Raw genomic sequence first — 6,311 nt, forward strand, 5'->3', positions numbered from 1 at the left:
AATAAAGCAATATATGTGAATATTTTATCTTGAAATAAATTATTTTTGGATGTCCTTATTACAATTCTCCATGTTACTTGTGTGACAAAACTACTAAGAAAGAGGTCCAGCCTATTTAATGAAACAGGGGGAACCGCAGTAAAGGGAGTCTTGGGCTGAATTCACATTGTGCATTGTGGTATAGTATGGTAGAATGTGTTTTACTATGGTGTGCGCAACGCACATGAACGTACGGTATATGTGATCCAGTCACATTATTTCTTAATGGCACTAGAACACACAAATACAGTACAAAAAAACACCTGTGCTATAGTGCACCACAATGTACAAATGAAAATAGTAAGCATTGTATTGTCAAAAATATTGGTTAATTTTTTTTCATGTTTTGACTTCCCATTTAAAATGCACCTGAAATCAAGTAATAAGTGTGAATGAGCCCTTAGGATGCAGTACTCTACACCCTTAGCCACAATTCCTTTGGGAACAGCATGTTTCCAGTGGCCTTGTGGAAAAACACCTAATGGTCTGTGTCTATGGGCTTTTGCTGATGGCATCAGTCAGTCTGACACCGGTTTGAGACACTTCTGAGATCATTTAGAAATTGACTAGTACATTGGACATGCTTCAAGTGTGTTTTGGATTCCCATAGATGGTATGGGACTGCAAAATCGCTGCAAGTGCAAAGAAAAAAAGTTGACAAAGGCCCTAAGGGTTCTCCTGCATACTCTGATCACACAAAAAAAATCCCTTAATTATAATGATCACAGACAATGAATGTGTGTGGGGGGAAGGGGGTTAAATAATACTACGACTGACCACCAATGAGGAAGGGGTTTACATATTACTGCCACTGGCCAACAATGCAAAGGTTAAATAATACTGCCAATAACCAGCACGAGTGCAAGGGGATGGTTAACAGCACTGCCAATAACCAGTGTTAACTTCAGTCCTGAAATTAGGGAATTAACTGTCTCATAGGCTGAGAGGACTCATTGAAAACAAGGCAAACCAAAAGGATTAATGATATGGGATGGCTCACACTCCAAATCCTCAGACTCAAAGGAATGGAACAGGGCATCTGCTTTGGCATTCTTGTAAGAGTATGTTTGACAATAGGTTAGAACAAAGTTGAATCTAGAGAAAAACATCCCATCTGACCTGAAGAGAATTAGTCTCTTTGACGATGCGGCAAATTTTTATGGTATCTATAGATTTTGACTCTGTGAATTGCACCCTGCAGGGGGTGGTGCCACTCTGGCGTTTTATAGCAAACAGATCACAATTTACAATTGAATAATTCTTCTCTTCTGGGGAGACGTTCTAGTGAAGAATCCACAGGGATACAGCTTCATCGGAGGCTGAATGTTGAGAAATTCTGCTGTCAACTGTAGAGCCATCCACTTCAAGAAAAACACAAAAGCTTATTTTAAGAGTTCCAAGAGAAGGCCAGTCTTTGCAATTCTCTCCTTTATGAATGATGGGTGTGATCGGGGCAACTAAGGTCTAAACAACTAACAATAGTAGTTTGCAAAGCCCTGGAAAAGTTGAGTGTCTTTCAAAAAGCTTGGCTGTAGGCTGTCTAAAAGAGTGCTCAGTTTCTTCATGGGCAGAAATTACATGGCCCACTAAGGTCAATTTTGGTTACTCAAAAAGACATTTTCCAGCTTAGTATATATACAGACTGTTTTCCCTAGTGTGTGTCGAATAGTCCTGAAATGTTTTCCTGGCCATATCCATGGCAGCGCTGACAAATGGGTTTAGATCCAATTACCCCTAGCTGACAGGAACCAAAAGGGTTAAACAAGGCCTAACCCTCTCTATAAAAGCCCCTCCTCCTGCTGACTTCCCCAGTCTTTTTGTTCCTGTCCCCCTAGGACAAGGATTTTCACAGGAGGTTATTGATATTCTTTTGAAATCCTAGAAGGTGTCCACTTCCTCTGTATGTTGTAGCATGTGGATGGTGTTTTCAGCGGGACTGATGAAAAATCGGAGTATTGTCCAGATAGAGAACCACTGAATGATCCAATAGATTGACGGAAATGTCATTAACAAGATTCTGGAAAACAACGGAAGCATTACACAGTCAGGACAGCATAACATCCTGTATTCATAGTGGTCATAATAGTTATAAAATGCTGTCTTCTACTCCTCCCCTTCTTTGATGCAGATCAAATTGTATGCCTCATGTAGATCCAACTTCATGAAAATGGCTGACCCCTGGAGGTGAACAACGAGCTCAGATGCAAGGAATATTGGTTTTTCACAGTTATTTAATACTCCGTAATTAATTCAGCAGTGGAGAAAGCCATCCTTTTGGTTACAACGTAGCCAGCTCCCATTGTCCTTTTGGTTACAACGTAGCCAGCTCCCATTGGTGACAAATACTTGCGATGAACCCTGATTCCAAACTTTCCCTAATGTATAGCTGGAGTCTCAGGTAAAGACAGGGGTTATACCCTGGCCTCACGGGGGAGAAATGCCAGGAAGCAGATCAATAGCACAGTCATTGGGTAAATGGGATGGAAGAATCTTGCCTTCCCTTTTACTTAACACATCAGCATAGTCTGAATAAGCCTGCGGGAGGCCAGGCAATGGAGTAGACTCAACTGTGCACAGATTCTGGCCAGGTAGAACTTTGGACATACAGTTCTGAAGAAAGGCAGTGCTCCATGCAAACAAATCCTCAGAGGGCCAGTGTATGTCAGGGGAATGGACATGTAGTCATAGCAACCCCAGTATTAAATTGACAGACTTAGGAATGACAAACGATAAGTGGTTCTTTATGCAGTATCCCGGGCCACATGCACACTGACAAACTGAATAGGTCCTGGAGTCAAAGAAAGCCTAAGTCCAGAAATGGCTATCGTTGCAACAAGTTTGCACTTCTGTGAAGAGAAAACAGAATGGCATAGGGATACTTCTAGCTGTCCTAGGAGGTATTTTAGGGGCCAGTTGTTAACGAAATATCCTTCTCCTTCACAATACATGCAAAGATTCAGGGTGCAGTGGACAGAGCATTCTTTCTGTTGCATTGGCTCTGAGTCTGCGCTAATGTTTGGTTTGACTAAAGAAGTTTGTGGATTCTTGAACTTGGGGACCAGATAAAGCTGTGATTGGTGAAACTTAACTGGCATTTCCCTTACATGAATATCCACTTTTATACTCAAGGGAATTAAATCATCCAAAAAGATGGGAAGGTCTCGACCAGCCAACTTGTCCTTTATGTGACCTAAAAGACTTTTAGAAAATGTAGCTTACTAGAGCATCATTGCACAAGGTGAGGCCAGCAGCCAGAATATGAAAATAAATTGCACACTGGTGGACAGAGAACCCTGCTGACAAGTCAGAGTTGCAGCAGAGGTTCCAGGAGCAAAGTATGTGAGATATTTTGCATACTCTTGCAGAACAGGATCCCTTTTTTGCATACAAAGGTGGAGGCCCAAGCCAGAGCCTCACCACTCATCAGACCAAAAAATGAAAATCACTTATGAAATGGCAGAAAATAAATTGTGAGAGAGTAAAACAAACTGCATCTGACAATGTTTCAATGAAAAGACCAGACTGCCCACAGAGGCTTGAAGCTGATCCATGGAACATTTTGTAACTTGAAACTGTTGAAGCATCTGGCCAAACCTGTCATCATGTTGCTGCGACTGGTCAGCAGGATCCATGTCATGATTATTCTGCCACAGATTCAGAAGGATGCACAGACAGGTAAACCAAAGGTCAGAAGGCAAGCAGCAGATAGGACAGATCCAAATACAAGTCGGTTAGGTAGAAAATCAGGTAGAAGAAATCAGACAGAGTTCAGATTCCAAATGCCAGTCACAAAGTATCCATAATCAGGGAATGAGCTTGAGGTGAATTACTGATTAAATAGCAGTTGTGAAGTACAAACCTACTTCCTGCAGTCTAGTGCATGCAGTGTGCAAAGTCTCCAGCAGATGACAGCAAAGTAGTACAAAAAAAAGCGAAAAGGTTGCACCGAGATAAAGTATCCACAAGATGGTGGAAAGTCAGGGTTTAGGTTCAGGTTGGGTCAGGACAACTGCTACATTGTCTTTCCATACGGCTGGGACATCATTGCTCATGCATTTCCCAGGGTCAATGCCATTGTAGTTCCAGGAAGGAGGTTGAGGGGGCACACTCAAATACATTTTCTGCCCATTGGAAAATGTAAGGAGGCTTCTTGTCCATCTACACACTTTCTTTTGCTACTCTGCCCTGGAGTGGTGAAGTGACACTGCATCTGCTGCCTGTAGTACCCTGTGTTAACCTGACCACCCCACTTCTGAGGTTTGAGGCCAGGTTCTATGATTACCCTTAGCAGATCCAGGAGAACTTGCTTTTTTTTTTGCATAGGCTATTCAACTTTTTGGTCAGTCCTGTGTCTGTTGCCAGCATGTCTGGCTCAGAGTTTAATGGGGGGTCATCTGCTCCTTTTTAGTGTGCATTTCTCTTCTAGATATTGCTTTTTGTGGAACTTGTACATTTTGGTCTGAGAGTTCTCTGTCTCTGTATTTGAACACTCTTTGCTCCTTTATGGTGTTTCTGCCCCCAGACTGCTCACAGTTAAGGTTTTCACCTGTTATGAACGGGTTATTGTCACACCTCACGCATTTCTCCCACACGTCTCCTAATTCCGAGAATAGGGGTGTAAAGTATACAGCCCTGAAGGCATACATGCTCACTACCTCCTAACATAGGAATGTAGGACCTGCAGAATCATAATGCTGGAGAGAGAAGCCATCATGACAGTGATATCCTGACCTGAGGATGCAGCCTAATCTCCCTGCCTAAAGGCAGAGGGGACCCGTCCCACGCTGAAAGGATGGTCCATTGCACACCTCTCATGTGAAATGAGCAAACAGCACTGCCTTGAAGGAGGATGCCATGAACCCGAGCACCCTTATGCAGGACCTTAGAGAGGCCTGAGGTTGGCTACGGAACTCATAACTCTGAGATTGCAGTTTTAACAGTTTCTCATAAGGCAGTAACACTCTTGCTCATGAGGTATGCATACTGAGGCCCAGATACTCCAAGTGACATGTCAGGGTTAAGGGGGGGCTGCTCAGATTCAGAACCCAATCAAACTCCAACATTTGCAGAGTAAAATAACTCCAGATCCTACGTCCTCTATTCTCTCAAGAGCAGGTTATCCATGTAACCGATGATGGGGATTTCCCTTTGGCAGACAAGGGCCAAAACTGGGGCAGGCATCCTGCTGAAAATTCATGAAGCTTAAGATAGGCTGAGTGGTGTTCAACCACCATGAAGTGCAGGAAGCGCTGTACCTAACGTTGCACCATGCAATGCGAGATCGCACACGACAAGACACATGCTCCCACATCGCAAAGATGTGAACGCAGCATAAGTGACAAATCACCAGCGACTGCAGCAATGAAGTCACTAGCTACAAATGGCTGGTTATCACTGACTTTAGTGTTTTAATCGCTGCTCCAAAATCACGCGTCTGACTCTGCCCACTGCTGTTGGACTATGCAGTCTGTGCAATCCTACCCCACATACCTGCCCCAGGTTGCAGAAGCTATGGCTGGATTCACATCTATACATTTTTACCCTGATGCGTCTTGCATTGAAATCAATGGAAGCACATTAAACATCATATTGCCATGTGTCTTCAACGTGTGCTGCAACGCATTTTATTGGCTGTCAAAGTGTGTCTTATCATGCGTTCTCATTCATTTCAACAGGCCAAGCAAAACTGCAAATCCAGCTTGAGTACTTCAGGCAGCAGAAGTATGACAACCCTGAATTTCAGCATCTTGAAAGTAAACTTGCTGACACCAATATATGTGCTGTTGTTGCTGGTCACCTAGAATACTGATTTCCTGCATATTTTACTTTCATTATCTGAAATCACCGACCAGCGACATAGACGCAGAAAAGGAAAGACAGTGAACAATCAAAAGTCTTTGAAGGGAAATTGATCAAATCTGGGGCAGCTGCCCATAGCAACCAATCAACTTCTAGCTTTCATTTTCAAACCTTAACTGAACAGACTGAAGATAAAAGCTGATTGGTTACTATAGGCAACTGCTGCAGATTTGATCTCCCCTCCTCCATATGCATGTTGGTTCCTGAGCAGTGGAATGATGTATTGAAGCCAGGGGGTCAGTAAAACAACTAAGCAAGTAGCATTTTCGAAATAAAACCTAAACATTTCCATGCCTGACGGATTTGAAGGAACAGTCTGTGAGAGCTGCTATATGTCTGTATGGAGAGCTTCCTATCCTCTCAGACAGCCCTGTATGTGAAGCGTTCCCACAACTCACTCCATACGTGAACCA

Source organism: Nanorana parkeri, unplaced genomic scaffold (genome assembly GCF_000935625.1).
Source record: "Nanorana parkeri isolate BGI_ZX_2015 unplaced genomic scaffold, ASM93562v1 scaffold457, whole genome shotgun sequence".
Taxonomy (NCBI): Eukaryota; Metazoa; Chordata; class Amphibia; order Anura; family Dicroglossidae; genus Nanorana; species Nanorana parkeri.